Below are 22,682 nucleotides of genomic sequence, written 5' to 3' on the forward strand. Positions count from 1 at the left end.
TGGCATTCCTAAGAGGGCAGAATGTGGAACTTCACACATTTTGTTATTTGTATCCATTTGGATACACTGGAAATATATTCTATGAAAAAAAATTGGTTTTCTGGACTCATTGAACTTTTCTGCTCACTGAAAAATACTGTTTAAAGACTGAAAAGACAACCCACAGACTAGAAAAAATTATTTGCAAAAGACATATAAATGGAATACAGAAGCAGTAAACAAAACTCAACAAAAACAATCCATATTTTTAAAATAAATCGAAGAGCAGAACATATAACTTACCAAGGAGACAAAAGAATGGTAGAAAATATTAGGAAAAGATATTCTAAATCATGTTTTGCCCCACAGCTCTCTGTTCCTAAATCCCATGGGAGAGAGAGATAGACTCTCAGAAGTGTGGACAATCCTGATTGCTCAGGGGAAATCACCAGTTCTGCTCACATTTCTGAGCCTAGAGGAACCACCTAGAACCCTCTGGACACAGGAACCTAGGAACAGGCAGGAACAGGATCCTTCTGGTCCCTGCCTAAGACCAGAACTGAAAACCAGTTGCCAGGAGCTCTGACACACCTGAGAGCAGAGGAAGCCAACAAATTCGTCTCCAAGGGACATGCCTGGAGCTCTCAGGACACACAAACACAAGAGCAGTCTGGGACAGAACTCTTACAGTTTCTGCCTGCACCCAGAGCTGACCCAGTCCCATAGCACTCTGTACACAGATCCTGCTGGGAGAAAGCTGGTCTCCAGGGGTGCTATCACAAGCTTACAGGAGGGTCAAGCCACTGTCAGAGACAGCAAGACAACCTAACACTAGAGACAACCAGATGGCAAGAGGCAAAATCAGGAACCGAAGCAACAGAAACCAAGACTACTTGGCATCATTGGAGCCAAGTTCTCCCACCAAGGCAAATATTGTATATCCCAAAACACCAGAAAAGCAAGATTTGAATTATCTCATGGTGATGATAGAGGACTTTAAGAAGGACATAGTTAACTCCCTTACAGAAATACAGGACAGTACAGGTAAACAAGTAGATGCCCTTAAAGAGGAAACACAAAAATCTCTTTAAAATTACAGGAAAAAAAACCCAAAACAGATGAAGGTATTGAATAAAACCCTCCAGGATCTAAAAATAGAATAGAAACAATGAAGAAATCACAAAGGGAGACAACTCTGGAGATAGAAAACCTAGGAGAGAGATCAGGAGTCATAGATGTAAGCATCACCATCAGAATACAAGAGATAGAAGAGAAAATCTTAAGGGCAGAAATTACCATAGAAAACATTGACACAACCATCAAAGAAAGTACAAAACACAAAATGTTCCTAATCCAAAACTTACAGGAAATCCAGGACAGAATGAGAAGATCAAACCTAAGGATAATAGATAAAGAAGAGAGCAAAGATTCCCAACTTAGAGGGCCAGAAAATATCTTCAACAAGATTATAGAAGAAAACTTCCCTAACCTAAAGAGATGCCGATAAACATACAAGAAGCCTACAGAACTCTAAATAGAATAGAACAGAACAGAAATTCCTCCCATCAAACAATAGTCAAAATACCAAATGCACAAAAACAAAGAAAGAATATTAAAAGCAGTAAGGGAAAATGGACAAGTAACATATAAAAGCATACCTACCAGAATTACACCTGACTTCTCAACACAGACTGCGAAAGCCAGAAGATCCTGGGCAGAAGTCATACAGACCCTATAGAGAACACAAATGCCAGGCCAGGCTACTATATTAAGTAAAACTCTCATGAATGGAGAAACTAAGATATCCCATGACAAAAACAAATTTGCACAGTAGCTCTCCACAAATCTAGCCCAAGAATAATAGATGGAAAACTCCAAACAAGTAGGGAAATTACACCCTAGAAAGAGCAAGGAATATATCTTCTTGCAACAAACCCAAAATACCCACACAAACATAGTTCCACCTCTAACAGCAAAAATAACAGGAAACAACAACCACTATTCCTTAATATCTCTTAACATCAATGAACTCAATTCCCCAGTAAAAACATAGACTAACAGACTGGATATGCAAAGAGCACCCAGCACCTTGCTGCATACAGGAAACACACCTCAGTGAAAAAGACAGACATTACCTTAGAGTAAAAGGCAGGAAAACAATTTTCCAAGCAAATGGTCTGAAGAAACAAGCAGGAGTAGCCATTGTAATATTGAATAAAATTGACTTTCAACCAAAAGTTGTCAAAAAGATAAGGAGGGACACTTCATATTCATCAAAGGAAAAATCTACCAAGATGAACTCTCAATCCTGAATATCTATGTTTCAAATGCATGGCATCTACATTCATGAAAGAAACCTTACTAAAGCTCAAATCACACATTGCACCTCACACAATAATAGTGGGAGACTTCAACATCCCATTCTCATCACTGGACTGATCATGGAAACAGAAATTAAACAGAGACATAGAGAAACTAACAGAAGTTATGAACCAAGTGGATTTAAAAGATATGTATAGAACATATCATCCTAAAACAAAAGAATATTCCTTCCTTTCAGCACCTCATGGTACCTTCTTTAAAAGTGACCACATATTCAGTCACAAGACAGACGTATACAGATAGAAGATTGAAAGAATCCCATGCATCCTATCAAATCACCCCAGACTAATCATTTCATGTGTATGTGTAAGCCCACATACACATGAAAGTTGAACAATGTTGTACTCAAAGATAACTTGGTCAAGGAAGAAATAAGAAACTAAAGACTTTTTAGAATTTAATGAAAATGAAGGTACAACATACCCAAACTTATGGAACACAATCAAAGCAGTGCTAAGAGGAAAACTCATAGCTCTGAGTGCCTCCAAAAAGAAACTGAGAAAGCAAATACTAGCGGCCTGATAGCACACCTAAAATCTCTAGAACAAAAAGAAGAAAAGACACACAAGAGGAGTAAAAGGCAGGGAATAATCAAACTCAGAACTAAAATCAAGCAAGTAGAAACAAACAAACAAACAAACAAACAAAAAGCTATACAAAGAATCAACAAAACCAAGAGCTGGTTCTTTGAGAAAATCAACAAGAGAGGTTAACCCTTAGTCAGACTAACCAGAGGACACAGAGGAAATATCCAAATTAACAAAATCAGAAATGAAAAGGGAGATATAACAAAAGAATCTGAGGAAATTAAAAAAAAAACATCAGATCCTACTATAAAAGCCTATATTCAACAAAACTGGAAAATCTGGACAATTTTCTAGACAGATACCAAGGTACCAAAGTTAAATCAGGATTAGATACACCATCCAAACAGTCCCCTAACTCCTAAAGAAATAGAAGCAGTTATTAAAAGTCCCCCACAACAAAAAAAAAAAATAAGCCCAGGACCAGATGGGTTTACTGAAGAATTCTATGAGACATTCATAGAAGACCTAATACCAATATTGTTCAAACTATTCCACATAATAGAAACAGAAGGAGTACTACCCAATTCCTTCAATGAAACCATAATTATGCTTATACCTAAACAACACAAAGCCCCAACAAAGAAAGACAACTTCAGACCAAATTCCCCTATGAATATCCACACAAAAATGTTCAATAAAATCCTCACAATCAGAATCCAAGAACACATCAAAATGATCATCTATCATGATCAATTAGATTTCATCCCAGAGATGCAGGAATGGTTCAAAGTATGATAATCCATCAACTAATCCACTATATAAACAAACTCAAAGGAAAAAATCACATGACATCTCATTAGATGTTGAGAAAGCATTTTAGAAAATTCAACTCCCCTTCATGTTAAAAGTCTTGGAAAGGTCAGAAATTCAAAGCCCATACCTGAACACAGTAAAAGCAATATACAGAAAAAGAGTAGCTAACATTAAACTAAATGAAGAGAAACTTGAAGCAATCCCTCTAAAATCAAGGATTAGACAAGGCTGCCCACTCTCTCTCTACTTATTCAATATAGTACTTAAGTCAGAGCAATCAGAAAACAAAAGGAGGTCAAAGAGATAAAAATTGGAAAGGAAGAAGTCAAAATATCAATATTTGCAGATGATAAGATAATATACTTAAGTGAGTCCAAATGTTCCACCAGAGAACTACTAAGCCTGATAAACAACTTCAGCAAAGTGCCTGGATAAAAAATTAGCTCAAACAAATCAGTGACCTTCCTCTATTGAAAGGATAAACAGGCTGAGAAAGAAGTTAGGGAAAAGACACCCTTCTCCATAGTCACAAATAACATAAAATACATCGGTGTGACTCTAACCAAGCAAGTGAATGATTAGTATGACAAGAACTTCAAGTCTCTGAAGATCTCAAAAGATGGAAAGATCTCTCATGTTCATGGATTGGCAGGATTAATATTTTAAAAATGGCCATCTTGCTGAGAGTAATCTACAGGTTCAATGCAATCCCCACCAAAATTCCAACTCAATTCTTCATAGAGTTAGAAAGAGCAATTTGTAAATTCATTTAGAATAACAAAAAGCCTGGATAGCAAAAACTATCCTGATCAATAAAGAACTTCTGGGGGAATCACCATCCCTGACCTCAAGATGTATTATATAACAATAGTGATAAAAAACTGTATGATATTTGTACAGAGATAGGCAGGTAGATTAATGGAATATAATTGAAGACCCAAATAAGAATCCGCAAACATATGGGCACCTGATCTTTGACAAAGGAGCTAAAACCATCCTGTGGGAAAAAGATAGAATTTTCGACAAATGATGCTGGTTCAACTGGAGGTCAGCATGTAGAAGAATGAGAATTAATCCATTCTTATCACCCTGTTCAAAGATCAAGTCTAAGTGGATCAAGGACCATAAAACCAGATACACTGGTTTTAAGTGGGGAAGAGCCTTGAACACATGGGCACTGGAGAAAATTTCCTGAACAGAACATCAATGGCTCATGCTCTAAGATCAAGAATCAACAAATGGGACCTCATAAGATTACAAAGCTTCTGTAAGGCAAAGGATACTATCATTAGGGAAAAACAGCAACCAACAGATTGGGAAAAGACCTTTACCAATCCTACATCTGATAGAGGGCTAATATCCAAAATATACAAAGAACCCAAGAAGGTAGACTTCAGAGAGCCCAATAACCCTATTAAAAATGGGGTATAGACCTAAACAAAGAATTCTCAGCTGAGGAATATTGAATGGCTGGGAAGTACCTAGAGAAATGTTCAACATCCTTAGCCATCAGGGAAATGCAAATCAAAACAACCCTGAGATTCCACCTCACACCAGTCAGAGTCGCTAAGATAAAAAACTCAGGTGACAACAGATGCTGGTGAGAATTTGGAGAAATAGGAACACTCCTCCACTGTTGGTGGGATTGCAAGCTTGTACAACCACTCTGGAAATCAGTCTGGAGGTTCCTCAGAACCTGGAAATATACCCAAAAGATGCTCCAACATACAAGAACACATGCTCCACTATGTTCATAGCACCCTTATTTATAATGGCCAGAACCTGGAAAGAACCCAGACATACTTCAACAGACGAATGGATACAGAAAATGTGGTACATCTACACAACGGAGTACTACTCAGCTACTAAAAACATTGACTTCATGAAATTCAAAGGCAAATTAATGGATCTAGCAAATATGCTGAGTGAGGTAACCCAATCACCAAAAAGTGCACATGGTATGTACTCACTGATAAGTGGATATTTGCCCAAAAGCTCAGACTACCCATGATACAATCCAAAGACCACATGAAGCTCAAGAAGAAGGACAACGAAAGTGTGGATTCTTCAGTCCTTCTTAACAGTTCTTCAAAAATTTTCATAGGAAGGGATATGGGGACAAAGTTTGGAGAGACTGAAAGAATGGCCATTCAGAGCCTCCCCCACCTGGGGATCCAAGCCCATATACATACAGCTACCAAACCCAGACAATATTGCCAAGAAGTGCAAGCTGACAAGAGCCTGATATAGCTGAGAGACTCTGCTGGAGCATGACAAATATTTAGGTGAGCCAACCATTGAACTGAGAATGGGATCCCCATTGGAGGAGTTAGAGACTGGATGGAAGGAGCTGAAGGGACTTGCAACCCCATAACAACAACAACAATACCAACGAACTAGAGTTTCCAGTGATGAAACTACTGCCCAAGGAGTACACATGGACAAAGCCATGGCTCCAGCTGCATATGGCCTTGTTGGGCACCAAAATTAGGAGAAGCCCTTGGACCTGCTAAGGCTTGACGTTCCAGTGTAGGGGAATGTCAGGGCAGGAAGGCAGGAAGGGGTGGGTGACTGGATAGGGGTTTTATAGAAGGGAAACCTGGAAAGGGGATAACATTTGAAATATAAATAAAAAATTATCCCATTAAAAAGAGAACTGCAAAAAGAAAAACAAACATATTAGGCATCAATTTTCACATTTGATAAAAGTAAGGCATTGTATATAAACATTAACACATTAATAGACAGTTCTATTTAGGTCACTATTTGGTCATCATAAACAATGCTCTCATAAATATTTTCCAAATTTGTCCTTGGGCAAATTCATAAGAGTTTCTCAAGGATGTAAATTTTTGACATATAGACATTCACACTATGTTAGGGTTAATAATATGTCCCCTCAAGATTGCCATCCCCTGGAGTACATACACCAGTGGGTCCATGAAAGGCACCCTGGTACCTGGTTGAGGAAAGGCTTGAGACCCTGTTGGCCCTGAAAGGATGGTAGGCGTTTTGCTTGACTCCCAGAAAAACAGACCCTGTCACTAGCCATAGCCCTCCACAGATTTGTAGCCATCAGTCACATAAGGGCAACGCCCCAAGCCCCTTCCCAGGTAGAGGACATGACCCCAAGTCATGTAGGCTCAAGACAGATCTCCATTATAATGAGGTACCTAAAGCCCTGGAGGCTTAGCCAATAACCTTTCCTTCCCAGACACTCTTCCCTGCAAAAGGCATTTAACCTCAGGTCCACCCTGAGAAGTGGGGTATGGTTTTACTCCTGCACCTTTTGCTATGACAATAAATGCTTTAAAACCATGGACTGTCTCTTTTCACTGGGATCCACTATGGGGAGCCACATAGAAGGCCTCCCTAAGGCCACAGCTACCAAGCCTGCAGCCTATCACCCTCCAAACAGACTCTCCCCAATTGGAGCTACCGGGATCTCCCCTCTTTTGCCCCTCTGCTCCTGCCTAGATCCAGCCCCTCAGGACTCCACTCTGTTCTCGGCTCTTCAGCGGCATTCCAGCAGCACCTGGATGCCCAAGAGCCTGAAAAACCGATGGCCCCTGAAGCCTTGCAGGCCCAGGGATCCCAAGTCAGCTCTGGCGGTCCCCTGCTCCCAGACTGTGCTTCTCCATCCCTGGAAAGGTGCCCTGTGGCAGCGGCTTCCCTATATCCAGACACCCACCCTGCAGCAGCAACCTAGAGTAAGTGTAGTCAAACTTCCCATGTCCTCCATCCCCAAGTGTCTGAGCGCTGTGACAGAGTAGGTGCCCAACAATAACCCAACACACACTTTGTAGTTTTTCAATTAAATATTAATCTAGGTATTGCTATGAACAGATTTCAAAATGTCCCAAATCAGTTTGACCATGTGCTTTCTTGAAAATCAATCATTTGAGTTTTATAATTGACTGTGGTTCCTGCAATTTCCTCTATTTCTTTATAATAATTTTAGATTTTGTGTATCTTTGCTTCTGCTAAAAATGATGCCATATATAAGACTGTAAACTTTAAATAGAGAGACTAAAATGTGTCTTTTGTAGCTAATTATGTGACATAAACAAAAATTATCACTTGGTTGTTTTCAAAATGTTTCTATATTGGCTCAATGCTACTAAAAATTCAATGTTGATCTGTGTATTTCTATTATTACAAAGCATTTAATTCATCCTTATGTACTATATATGTAAATTGTGAATGGTTTTAAAATAAAAACAAACAAGCAGTAAAAAAGACAATCACAATAGATACATAACTCAGAACATAGACTACATTTCTGAACATACAACAGGGACTCTCATTCATTTGTGAAAGAAATACAAACTGAAAGAGAAACTCTGAGGAACCACCAGACTGATTTCCAGAGTGGTTGTACCAGCTCCGAATCCCACCAACAATGGAGGAGTCTTGCTCTTTCTCCACATCCTCAAAAGCATCTTCTGTCACCTGAGTTTTTGATCTTAGCCATTCTGACTGGTGTGAGGTGGAATCTCAGGGTTGTTTTGATTTGCATTTCCCTGATGACTAAGGATATTGAACATTTCTTTAGGTACTTCTCAGTCATTCTGTATTCTTCATTTGAGAATTCTTTGTTTAACTCTGTATCCCATTTTAATAGGATTATTTGATTCTCTGGAGTCTACCTTCTTAAGTTCTTTGTATATATTAGATATTAGCCCTCTATCGGATGTAGGATTGGTAAAGATCTTTTCCCAATCTGTTGGTTGCTCTTTTGTCCTAATGACAGTGTCCTTTGCTTTACAGAAGTTTTACAATTTTATGAAGTTCCATTTGTCAATTCTTTATCTTTGAGCATAAGTCATTGATGTTCTGTTCAGGAAACTTCCCCTTGTGCCTATATGTTGGAAGTTCCTTCCCACTTTCTCTTCCATTAGTTGCAGTGTGTCTGGTTTTATGTAGAGGTCCTTGATCCACTTGAACTTGAGCTTTGTACAAGATAAGAATGGATTAATTTGCATTTGTCTACATGCTGGCCTCCAGTTAAAACAGCCCCATTTGTTTTAATCATGATCACTCTGTAATACAGCATAGGGTCAAGAATGGTAATTCCTCCAGAAGTTCTTTTACTGTTGAGAATAGTTTGGCTATCCTGGATTTTTTGATATTCCAACTGAATTTGCGAATTGCTTTTTTTAACTCTATGAAAAACTGAGTTGGAATTTTGATGGGGACTGCATTGAATCTGTAGATTGCTTTCAGTAAAATGGCCAGTTTTATTCTTAATGCTGCCAATCCATGTGCATGGAACATCTTTCCAACTTCTGAGATTTTCCTCATTTTTTTTTGTTCAGAGACTTGAAGTTCTTGTCATACAGTACTTCCTGAGGACCCATCTATACCACTCCTGGGCATATACCCAAAAAATGCTCCAAAATAACAAGGATACATGTTCCACCATGTTCATAAAAACCTTATTTATAATAGCCAGAAGCTGGAAAGAACTCAGATGTCCTTCAGCAGAGGAATGGATACAGAAAATGTGGTACATTTATGCAGTGGATTATTACTGGGCTATTAAAAACATTGACTACATGAACTTCTTAGGCAAATGGATGGAACTAGAACATATCATCCTGAGTGAGGTAATGCAGTCACAAGAGAATACACCTGGTATGCACTCACTGATAAGTAAATATTAGCCCAAAACTTGGAATAATGAAGTAACAATCCACAGATCTTATGAAGCTCAAGGAAAAGGAAGACCAAAATGTAGATGCTTCTGTCCTTCTTAGAAGGGAGAACAAAATACTCATGGGAGGATACAGGGACAAACAGTGGAGCAGGGACTGAAGGAAAGGTCATCCAGAGACTGTCCTACCTGGGGATCCATTCCATATGTAGCCACTAAACCCAGTCACTATTGCTGATTCCAAGAAGTGCTTGCTGACACAAGCCTAATATGGATGTCTCATGAGAGGCTATGCCAGATCCTTACTGATACAGATAAGGATGTTTGCAGCAAACCATCATCAGACTGAGCATGGGAACCTGAATGGAGGTGTTAAAGGACTGATGGAGCTGAAGGGGTTTGAAACCTCATAGGAAGACCGACAATACCAACCAACCACCACTCCCCGCCCCTGAGGTCCCAGGGATCCTAAGAGTATACATTGACAGACCCATGCCTCTAGCTGTATATAGCAGAGGATGGCCTTGTTGGCCACCAAAGGGAGGAGAAGCCCTTGGTCCTGCTAAGGATGGACCACCCAGTGCAGAGGAATGTCTGGGTGGGGAGGAGAGAAGGGGTGGGTGGTTGGGTGGGGAAAAGGGGATAACATTTGAAATGTAGGTAAAAAAATCCAATAAAAATAAAACTTATTGTAATATCCTCAAAAAAATCAGAAAATAATAGAATGTAAACATTAAAACAGTAATGGTATTTTATAAAGAGAAAGATAAAAACCCACAATGATTTCTAGAGCTCCTGGTATGTGGGTACATGTATGTCCATGTCTCTGTATATATCTGAATGTGAATGACTATGTGTGAGAGACAGAGACAGAGACAAAGACAAAGACAGAGACTGACAGCAAGAGTCACATTAAACCTCCCCATTACCCTTCTTCTCTTATTCTCTATGGGCAATTGATACAAACACTAGGGACCTAGAGAAAGTGATCACAGTTATAGGAAAACATCACTTTCTCGGGGTGTATCTAGTGTATACTGAAAAGTGCTACTAACAGAAAATTTTTCCCTTGATTGGTGCCTATGGCAGAGGAATCCTAAGGATGATGAGCTGCACCCCTGCTTCTCGGTAAATGGACCATCTGAGAGGCCATGAGGCAGATGTCTGGGCTCCTCAGAGCAGTGCTGTGCATCTCAGTGTGAGGCTTTCACATCAGCAGTGGAGACCTAGTATCCCTGGTTCAGGATGTCAAGTAGGTATACATTTGACAGTCTTTCATAGATACCTCTTGTTGGAGACTTTTGGTGGACCAGAGCAGAGAGAAAAGCAGGGCAGTAGTACCATAGAGTTTTGCTTTGAGACCTACAAATGTTCTGAGATACCACAAAGGAAATAGAATTTTCAAAATACATCTCAAGACACACCATGAAAGTTTCAAATCTAATTGATAATGAAGGCTGAATTCTCATTGTCTGGAGATTGATCTCATAAGAAACACACACACACACACACACACACACACACACACTCATATTTAGAACTCCCAAAGAAAGCATCTGTTTCATTTAAAACCTCATAGTAAGGCTTAAAATGAAAGACACATCCCTAGCCTCTCTGAAGTGAGGGCGCTGCTTCACAGAATCTTCAGGAGGGAGAGGCTTGCTTTTGGTAATAGAAGTGGAAAGGAGCACAGCGCAGAAGAGGCCACAGTCATGGCACTGACATTATAGTGTAGGTGAGAGAGCAGAACTTGTGTCCAGTGAGACTTGAGCTGACTAGGACTCCCACCACCACCATTATCTCCTCCAATAGTTCTCAGTGATATCCAGCAGCTTCACCAGAGTGAAGGTATAGAACTCTGCTGTGAAAACTGAGTGTGGAAATAAACTTCTCACTGGAGTAGATAGGGTAGAAAGAGAATACATGGATAAAAGTTACCATGAATCAAGGAGTCTTACGGACTCCTTGAAGATTTGGCTTTCCCATACCATTGAACTAGAGATAGAATTAAAGTCTATCTCACCTGGATTTTTTTTTAAGTGTCAGCTCAATTCTCTAGAAATACAAAATTCTCAACAGAGTAGTATGAAAATGTTATTTAACAGTTGTTTAAAGAATTTCCCTCAGTGATTAAATGAAGCTGTGTAAGAACATTAAGTGGCTTAATTCTCGAATGGGGATGCATGAGAATGGCTGTTCATTAATATAATGTCAGCAAGATCAGTGAACCCAGAATTTCATAAAAATCTGTATCAAATGATCGTTTCCCAAATAACCATGTTATATTTCTAGTCCCGGTTTGTTGTAAATCCTTGTTTCTTGCTACCACTCAGTACCAAGTACTCTTTCTGAAATGGAATATGTTCTTATCAAGAGCCATCAGAAATCCTACCCAACACTCACATATATTTAGCTGGAATTTAGTCATTGACCACACCTAATCATGAGGGGTGGAAGAATATAATGGCAATTTTCTCTAAAAGCAGCAGGCTTGCTTCAAAGTACAAAGAAGACAATGGGTACTGGTAGGCAGCTTACAGTTTCTGTCACTAGCTAAGTTTTTAAAGAGTCCTGAAAGACATGAGAGAAAAAGATTCTAAAACTGATGTAGCATAATTTCCCCCAACTTGTCCATCTTCTCAGGAGAGAAGTCCTGTGCCTTTCTCAAGATTCTAAGCATCCTGCCTTATGTCTCATGCAGTCTACATTTGCCTGTTAATTTTTCTTTCTGAAAATTTCTGTGTCAATTCATTTTCCTTCTTATAGCTGTTACCTTCTGTCTGTATAGATTTGCCCCCGGGTACAGTGCATCTACAATGATGCCCAAATAACGGTGGAAGCAGCGGGATGTAGCAGAGTTTCTTTAGAAGTTTCAGACAATGCTGACACGTGAAATAGCATCTCTCAGTGTAAACTTTTACTTCAAAAGTAATCATCATAGGGCTGAAAAGATGGCTCTGCAGTGAAGGACCTAGGTTTATTTCTCTCACACAAGGCAGCTCATGACCATTCACAATCTCTTTTCCAAATAATCTGACACCCTCTCTTGCTTCTAAGGATACCAGGCCCATATGAGGTACATATTCATACATGCAGGCAAACTCCTTATACACATAAAATAAAAATAATTCTTAGAAGAACATTTCCATTGTACCACTGAACTGTATGCAGTGTATACATTATACATCCAGGAGCCACAGAATTCACCTGTACTTAATATTATAACAATAGAAAAATAATTAATTCAGAATTTAGTTCCAGGAATAAGGTAGCTGTGTAAATCTGGCTATTTATTCATTAAAAGAATGTAGAAGATTTGAATGTAGAAGATTGTAGGAAAGTGGTTGAATGATATAATTAGGGCTTATGGGATGTTTGTTAAGTCTCAGTGCTGAGAGCAATGTGGACTGTGGAGGGCCAGCACATGAGGCTTCAGAGAAAGACGAAGACTTTAATAGCCACTGGGTTAGAGGCCATTCCTGTGATATTTTGTTAAGGAAATTGGCTACCTTCTTCCTTTGTCCTAAGAATTTGTGTGAGGCTAAGTTGAAAGTAATGGACCGATTTCACCGTAGCCTAATGTTAATTCTGTTGCATGCTTATTAGTAAGTACTCATATGCAGGTCTGCAATGAAAATGACCAGGTGAAGAAAAATGTTTAATTTGAAGACAAAAATAGCAGTAAAATGTTTAATGTTAAAGTCCAAGCTTGTGGTGAAAGAGATAAGGAGATTAAGAGAAAACAAATCAGCACTGGAATATAGGGAAGGATACTATCAGGGCAAGACCCAAACAAGCTCAGAGTATAACTCATGAAAGAAAACAACGTAAGGAATTTTTTTCCTCTTTAGAAGCAACAACAAATCAGAGCTGGTGCTTTCTGACTCAAGACAGAACAGACTCACCCCAACAGGTAGCAAAACTTGCCAGTATTTTCCATGTGGTTCTGGCTTTAGATTCATGAAGTATACACCAGTACAAAAGGTTGTGTAATCTTCTTCCTCAGTTAAGAAAAACCATTGAGGCTAGGTAATGTGTGGGAAGACCACCTCTGTATGAAGGCCCTGAGAGGGCAAGAACTTGAAGCTGTCAAAGTGAAGACTTGTTTACCATTCTAGTTGGCAGCATGAACTGGGAGAGCCAGGCCTAAAACTGATGTGGACTACATTCTTATGCAATGTTCAGGTTTATTCAGAGCATCAGAAAATTTATACTCTAAGGGTGAAGAAAAGTCACCTGAGTAAAGTATAAAATTACAAGGACAAGCCACACATAGCAAAAACAGGACAAAACAAAACAAAACCAAACAAACAAAACATGTTTTTTCTATAAAGTTATATAAGCAAATAAAAATAGACAATTATAATGAATAATCTAAAGTAAACTTACTCCTATCCACTAATCGAGAGAGGGGCATGAAGGCACATTTCAAAAACAACTCCCGAATTTTTTTAAGAAACTGAGTCTCAGGACTTTTGACTTGTTTTCTTGGAGATTTTTCATAAGCACTCAAAACTCCCTTCACAAAACTCCATTACTGGACTGTGTTCTAACAAAGCCTGATTGTATTGGAGATTAGAAGATATTAGACCTGCCTGAGCTATTGGATATTTGTCAAGGAGAATTGAATACAAGAAACAAAATGAGTATGAGAGAAAGAAAGATATTACAGGCCACAAGGCTAGGGAGATGGAGTCCTGTCAGCCCCCGACAGCACACATAGGACTACAGGATCTACAGTTTGCCCTGTAAATCTCGGACATCAGACATGGAGTTAAAGGATTTACAGTTTGCCTTCTGGGTTTTTGTCTTGCGTTGGTCCAATATTTTCTCATTCTGCCCCAAGTATTCCCTTCTAGAATGGTATTGTACATTCTGTCCCATTTTATTTTGTAAATATGCGATTTGCTTTTTTTATTTTATAAGGAATTATAGTTAAATGATTGCCTTGAATCTTAGAAGAGACTTTGGATTTTAAACAGTGTGGAGACTGAAAGATTGTGGGGACTTTTCAGGAGAAACTCAATGCATTTTACATTACAATATGGCCACAAGCCTACAGAAAGCAGGCAGCAGAATGTGGTGTTTTGAATGAGAATGGCCTCCATAGGTCCATGTTTAAAAACGTGGTCCTCAATTGGCGGAACTATTCGGGAAGTATTAGGGGGCGTGGCATTGTGGAAGGAAGTCCATCACTTGGGGTGGGCTTGAGATTTAAAAAGATGCACATCATTCTCCATGTGGTCTTTGCCTCCTGTTCGTGGTTTGAGATGTGGTCTCTCAGTTGCTGCTCCCACCAACGTGCCAGCTGCTCATTCTCAGGCTGCCCTGCCATGGTGATGCCCAGCCAAAGTGTGCAGAAAACTTGCTATGTGACAGAAAATTAAGCCTCTTCTTCCATCATCTCCATTTGCTTTTCAAGACTATCTCAAGGCTTAAGCACTGTAATTTCTACTTTAAAGACAAGAATACAAAATAGAAAGTTTCAAAATCAAGATTCGATCTCAAACATATCCCTACACCGAGTCCCTTACACTGTGCTAATTCAAATGCAATTTTGAAAAAGTGTAGCTTACACATTTGAGGAGAAAGGTCGTAAACTAGACTTAGAAAAGAGCAAACTCCGTAGAGGGAAAATAGACTGAAAAGAGTATTGGGCTGGGTGCTGGGTGCCACATTGAATCAATGCTAGCTGTTTTATCTTTATTACAGTATTCAAAGAACCATTGGCATTGATCTGCTTTGGTCAAATACCTACCTACCCTTGGAGTGAGCCTGAACCTACTGTCTGATTGTCTCAGAGTTCGTTCCCAGAAAGGAACATCTATTTTTCTAGAAGAGTCAAGATTTCTCTTGAGGAAATGAAAAGTAAATGGTGTTAAGCAGTCAAATAAATTCGAGTAGTCACACCTTCTGTAAATGCTCTGGGCCTTATTCTAGGTAAGGAGTCGCTAGCTACCTTGACCCTAGATACTTACATTTAAGGCCCGAATGTGTGTTGGGGAGTGAAAAGATTGAATGCATCACCTCTAATTTCAGTTCTCTAATGGCAGTCACAGGAAACTAACTTCCCATTACTGTTTTAAACTGCTCTCAGTCTTATGCTTCTACCTGATGAGCTCACCTTTGCGTGAAGAAACTGTCATCATTATTTTCCTCAGCCAAAAAAGGTTTAAAGCTGCACACGCAGAGAGTTAATAATACAGAGAGGTTTTGTCTTCAGAGCTTTTTGTTAGCAGGCCCCACATAAAAATAACTGACAGTTTCTTGTTCAACCTACAATATCTCTAAGAAAGGGCTCAAAGGAACTGCATTCTTTCCATTCCCAACAAGGGTTTGGTATGGACATACATGACAGAGACACAAATTACATAAATACAGTCCGCCAACCTTGCTGCAGATATGAGTTTGTGGTGGAGGCATGCAGGTTTATTTCTGCATTCCTTTATTTCACCCTCAAAACTCTCCTGTGCTAATAAAGAACATTCAATACATTTGCTGTTGGGTGAACTTAGTTGTTTTTTACTTTTCCTTGGGCAATTGTATATTTAATTTACTCTTTAATATAGTCTCCTTTTCTTCCACAGGTGTTTATGCTTGGCTCTAGAAGGCTGTTGGATATCTCCACACACCTTCTGCCCATTTTGCACTGTATGTCTTAAACTGCATCAGAAAGGCTCAGTGAGTGCTACCCACCTTTATCTAGACACTAGCTCAGAGTGCCAAAGCAGACTGAATCCAGTATCTACCCTAGTCTAGAGCCATGACCAATGCATTGAGCATATTAAAGCATAGGTAACATTTTATCTTGTCTAAAAAACTAGACATATCTTTGTCCTAACATCCATGGCAACTATGAGAATCCTGTGACTCCCATACTACGGGAGAGTATATCCGAACAGCTCAGGGGTCCCCAAATTTGAGTTGTATTACCCCATGTCCTTGGCCTTGTTTTTTACATCTCAAGTTTGAGAATAACATGAGATAACTACAAGGGAAAGATTTCTTTTCTTCCTCAATTGCTGGGACCTTTAACTAGTCTTTGAGAGACCGGTATGAAGGTAAAAAAACAATGTGGTGCTCACCTTTAATCTCAGCACTCCAGAAGCAGGAGAATGTGGTTTTGAGGCTAGTCTGGTCTACATAATTCTAGGCCAGTCAGAGCTACATAGGGAGATCTTGACAAGAAAAGGGGGTAAAAGAAATGGCTTCTAACCAATGGCCTACCCTTTCCAATCACCTTGTAAGGAGCTAGTTCAAGATAATCTCTAGCTATAAGAATGTTGTTGACAGATGCTGCCTTAGTTGCTTTTCTGTTGCTGTTATTAAGACATCATAACAAAAGCACAGTATAGAAGGAGTTTAGTTTGGTCTTGCATTTTCAAAGAGTGGACCCATCACCAGCATGCCAGAAAGCATAGCAGCAGGCAAGCAGCCATAGTACAGTAACTGAGAGCTTCCATTTTGATTTACAAGCACTACATGAAGAGAGCTAACTGGAAGTGGTATAAGAGTTTTGTAACCTGGACGCTCATCCCCTGTCACTCATCTCCTTCAACAAGGTCACACCTCCTAATCCTTTCCAAAAAGTTCCACCGTTTGGACCAAATATTCAACTATGTGAGCTAGCTGGGGGATATTCTCATCTAAACTACTACAACAGAGTTGAAGAAAAACAAGCATTGTCTTGGTTATTGTTCTATTGCTGTCAAGAGACACCATGACCAAGGCAACTCTTCTAAAAGTAAGCACTTAATTGGGGCTTACTAACAGTTTTGGAGAGTTAGTTCATTATCATCATGTAAGAAGCAGACAGGTACAGCCCTGGAGTAGTAGATGAGAGCTTTCCATATTTGTCTACACATGTCAGGTTAAAAGAAAGAGAAACGCTGGCCTGATATGGGCTTTTGAAGTCTCAAAGTCATCCCATCAGTGGCACACTTCCTCCAACAAGGCCACACCCCCTAATCATTCTCTAAATAGTATACCAACTAGGAACTAGATATTCAAATATATGAGCATATGGGGGCCATTCTCATTTAAACCACCACAAATATTAATCATATTATACCACTATGCTCATACATATCAACGGAAGTACACAGTAATTTATGTTTTACATAAAACAGCAGGTTTAGTATAATATCTATCTAGTATACATAGAAGACATTTATCAGGAAGCCTGAAGGATCCTAGTCATATGAAATTTTACATTCTACTTTGTGATTGTTTGTATTTCATAAATTATCTACTTGGAATATTTATTTCTTTACAACCATGAGGTAATGAAATAATAGTTTTATATTTGTTGTGTTAGACATTCCCCACATTCATTTTAACCTAGAACGTCTGGATCTGTGGTTTTCAACCTTCCTAATGTTGTGACCCTTTAATACAGTTACTTGTGTTGTGGTAACCCCCAACCATAACATGATTTCGTTTCTACTTTATAACTGTAATTTTGCTACTGTTATGAATCATAATGTAAACATCTGATTTGTGACCCCTGGGAAAGACTTATTTGAACCCAAAAGTATCATGACTCACATGTTAAGAATTGGTCCTCTAGCAACTTATAGAGATGGAAGAAAGGGGTGGGGGAGAAGTACTATTTTATTCCAAACCACTCTGGACAGGATTCCTAGTGGTATTAGAAAGTCTTCCCTCCAGTGTTGTACCATTGACCTTGGAACATAATGCTCATGACATTTTGGTGACAGGAAACTGCATGCAAGAAAGGAACTAAAGATAGAAGGATTACGTATGGCCATTGTCAAGTAAGGAGAACAGAAAAAGTGCATTAGATTTGAGTCTGATCTTGTGACTGCTCTGCAAGTGGCAAGGTCCATAGATAGACTGGCAAAAGATGATTAAATAATATATTTTATCTTGGAAAACTCTAAATCTAGCCTGTTAAAATTCTCTCCCTCTGTGGATATAACCAAATATAAGTTGCTTAAGATCACTTGAGCACAAATAGCATTACATATTTGTAGATGAGTACATCATGCAACTATGGACCGTTAATAGCCTTTGAGGTATTCTAACAAAAATCCAGACTCCAAGCTTTTGAGTCACCCTCATCAAAAGTTCAGACTCCAAACCCAGCTATCATCAGTGCCTCAAGTATTGCTGTCTGGATCCTCATAACTAAATTTGCTAACCATCATCTATGGTTGAATTAGAATCTCACTGAAGACTATGCTTAAAATGCAAGATGACTTTCAATGTCACATTGGTGTGCCTCCACCACAGTGTGAAGTTACCATAAAAAGCTAACAGGTCTAGCACACTTCTGCTTTATTAAAGAGCCCTCCTTGGACCTAGAAACATTTTCTAACCTATAGCAACTCCTTAGTAGATTGTCTTGTCTAAGTCACTCAAAAATTTACCTACACCTTCTTAATAACAAAGCACTGGTTTATACTAGAGGGAAAAGAACTCAGTGAAAAACTGAAAAGAATATAAAACCAAAACTCACTCGACTCTAAGCAAAGTTGATGCTTATTTGAGTACATTTGTGCTGAGAGTAATAATTCATACTACAATATCTCTGATCTAAGACTTGTTTTTATTGTAACAAACTGTCTAGTAGGAATGTTGGAGGCCTTTGTCTCTTTCTATCTCTTCATGTTTATACGCAAGTACATACAAAGTGGATCAGTATGATGAGCAGAACATTTTTAAGAATGATGTCATAATTTATAAATATTATAGAACATCTAAAAATATATATGCTGTGATCACAGAAGCTAAGCCTACAAAATGATGTAATACTAAATCTACATGAAGAATGTAATATATAGATATTTATGATGTGTGAAATATATATAATGAGTATGTGAGTGGTAAAAAAATACCTAATTATTTCTATTTTTTTTAAAAAGATGATCTCTTACCTTTATAAAGTCCACAATCTTGGGCTGGTGAGATGGCTCAGTGGGTAAAGGAGCTTGTTGTCAAGACTGACCCCAAGAGCTAGGAGGTAGAAGAAAAGAATGTTGGGAACAAGAAAAAGAAATTTACTTACAGCCAACTATTGAACTGAGAACGGGGTCTCCATTGGAGGAATCAGAGAAAGGATTGAAGGAGCTGAAGGTGTTTGTGACCCCATAAGAAAAACAATATTAACCAACCAGAGTACCCAGGGACTAAACCACCATCCAAAGGGTACACATGGACAGAACTATGGCTCCAGCTGCATATGTAGCAGAGGATGGCCTTGTTGGGCATCAATGGGAGGAGAAGCCCTTGGTCCTGCCAAGGCTGGATCTCACAGTATAGGGGAATGTCAGGGCAGGGAAACAGGAAGGGGTGGGTGGCTAGGTTTGGGGAACACCCTCATGGAAGAAGTGGGGGTGGGATAGGGTGTTTACAGACAAGAAACTGGGAAAGGGGATAACATTTGAAATGTAAATAAAAATATTGAATAATATAAAAAGAAGAAATTTGTTGCAAGTACTGCCATTTTATTTTCAGACTCAGTTCAAGGTCCCTAGGGTAGCTGGGAACTTCCCAAATAGCTGAAGAGTTTCTATTATATGGAGACAGTTGTCTGAGTCCAGCCATCTCAGGTATAGCTCCTGTCTTAGTCAGGGTTTCTATTCTTGCACAAACGTCATGACCAAGAAGCAAGTTGGAGAGGAAAGATTTTATTCAGCTTACACATTCACATCACCGAAATGTTACTGACTTGCTTCCCCTGGCTTGGGTTATAGAAACCAAGATTACCAGCCCAAGGATGGTACTACCCACAGGAGTCCTCCCTTCTTGATCACTAATTGAGAAAGTGCCTTACAGCTGGATCTCATGGAGGCATTTCCTCAAGAGAGGCTCCTTTCTCTGTGATAACTCCAGCTTGTGTCAAGTTGACACACAAAACTAGCCAGTATAGCTTGTAAGGACACAGTTAGCTGAGTCTAACTATCTCAAGAACAACTTCTCCATTTTGCTTGCAGGGTCAAACTAAATTCATGTTTCCAGGCCCAGCCACAACTCCTATCCTGATTGGTGGAAACTCCATTGCTCCACCCCTTACGTAAAAATATGATGGACAATTCTACCGCCTACCCTGCTCCCCCTTGATTTATCATTTCATCCTTTAAATATGCTATCCAACTTCCCTTCAGTGTTGTAACTGAGCTCCCAAGTCTGTTTTGTGGCCCTGATCTATCAATAGGAGATTTATTTTTATAAAGTTTTGTCATCTGCATCGACCTAGTGTTTGAATTAGGTTGGATCTAGGAGGAATGCATAACAAGTGCTAACCCTTTCCAATTATCCTTTGACATGTATTGCATGTGATGTCACTGTCATCCCACATATATGAGTAAATGAATAAATACCTGCAAAAAATCTTTTAAGGAGAAATTCATATTCACCTTAAAGCAGAACATTGATCACTTCTTTGGAGACTTTTTCTATTACCTTTATTTTACAGACAGATTAACATGACATGGACATCCCCTCTATTGGGTGCTGACACATCAGTATAACTATATCCATATTTACTATATTATTGAATTTCTCACTAGATTTTCCATACAGATGCAAGTAGAACAATGATCTAGTTATTTTCCAAGGCATAATGCTAAATTGCTGTAAAGAGTAACATAGAAAGTTTCAAAAACCTTCAGAAGGAAGATGGGACTCTGTTCATGTTTAATTTTGTTCCAGTATTGCTAATTTCATTTCGTTTCAAAAGTTACTAAATCAGATGGTTTTGTAGTATTATACTATGTAAAATGATGCTTAAAGAGAGATAGAAAAGGAGAGCGATGAGGGAGAAAAAGAAGAGAAAGAGGGAGAACCAATTCCTAATGCATTCAGCTGTCTCAGCTCCTTCAGAATTGACCTAAGATGAATAATGGGTTTCAGGGGTGAGTGGAGGCTTCCTGAGTTGTGAGTTAGTGGGCTATAAGGATGTGATGGTGTGTGCTATTACAACTGTTTTGACTGGTGGAGAACTATTATTTGGAATAAGAAAAGTGGTAATCCTAGTCTCTGTATAAAATCCTGTATTTATTTCAGCTGAGAACCTAAGAGCCATTTCTGTCAATTCTAAGTTTCAAGCCTTCCAGTTTTCCAGCTTTAAACTGAAAATAATACTTTGTTTCCACCTTGTTTCATTCAGAGTCCCCTAGTGCAGAACTAAATAAATACGCACTGAGACAGATAGTAAAGGGGAGTATTAGGGGGATTGTCTTACTTGATTCCAGACACTGAGAAGTTTCATAGAAGAGGTTCCAAAGTAATCCTCCTGTGGCTGGAAAGCAGAACTTGGTGACATCACTCAGTCCAAGTCTGAAGCTTTCAGATCCGAGGAAGTTGATGGTAGTGTTATCTGTCAGAGTGTAAAGGGTCAAGAGCTGGGAAGGCTAGGTAGGGAAGGTGCCAGTGTCAGTTCCAATGACGAAAATTAGTTCCTCTGAGATGCAAAACATGAGGAGGAAAACGCTATGCTGCCAGGTTGGGGTGGGGAGTGCACACCCTTCTTCTGCCTCTTTGTGTAACCTGAGCCTCAAATAAATGAGTACCCCACATTAAGATTAGATCTTCCCTACAGACTACCAGGGACTATTCCAGACATACTTAGGGCTTCCCAGTCATTCCCAAAGCAAATCCACCTGGGCTCAGAACTGCCTCGGTACCTACAGAAACACACAGCATCAATTACGCTTTACAAACCATGTGAACGACCTTTTCCAAGTTGACACCTAACATTCAACCATCACAGACACTGACATTGGATTTCAACCGTTCATTCAACAAACGCTTAAAATACTCATGGAGTGGTCACTATATCTGAGGCTCCTTGTTGAGTGCTAGAAGTCCAAGTGGCTGAAACTGACCAGATTTACAGGTAAACCTTAAAGGAAAAGCATAAGAGAGAAAGCTGTTCTTGGGAGAAGCCCAAATTACAGTCTTCCTTTAAAAGGTACTTTTATTGAATGTGTGTTTTGTATTTCATGGCATCTTAACCCAGGAGTCTCATTTTGGCTGTTGATGATTGTTTGTCCTGTCGTTCTCAGTGAACTTCAAAAGTTTGAAAAGCAGATTATTGTAATGTGAAAACCTGCCCAAGAAATCAGCTGTCCCATGGACCTTGCAAGCTACTTGAAAGCAGAGTAAGGAACCTCAGGTTTACATCCTCCGAGGCTTCATTCCAAAGCTTAGTGGAAGCATGGTGAGATAATTACTTACCAAACTGGCTACCATTCTTATTTGAGGATTGTTTGGAAGATGTTTCCAAAATATAAATCTCTCTCAAATACCAAAGACCTTGTCAGTGAGGAAAGAGCCAAGATAATAACGTGAAGGCAGGA

The sequence above is a fragment of the Rattus norvegicus genome, chromosome 4 (assembly GCF_021556685.1).
Source record: "Rattus norvegicus strain SHRSP/BbbUtx chromosome 4, alternate assembly SHRSP_T2T, whole genome shotgun sequence".
Lineage (NCBI taxonomy): Eukaryota > Metazoa > Chordata > Mammalia > Rodentia > Muridae > Rattus > Rattus norvegicus.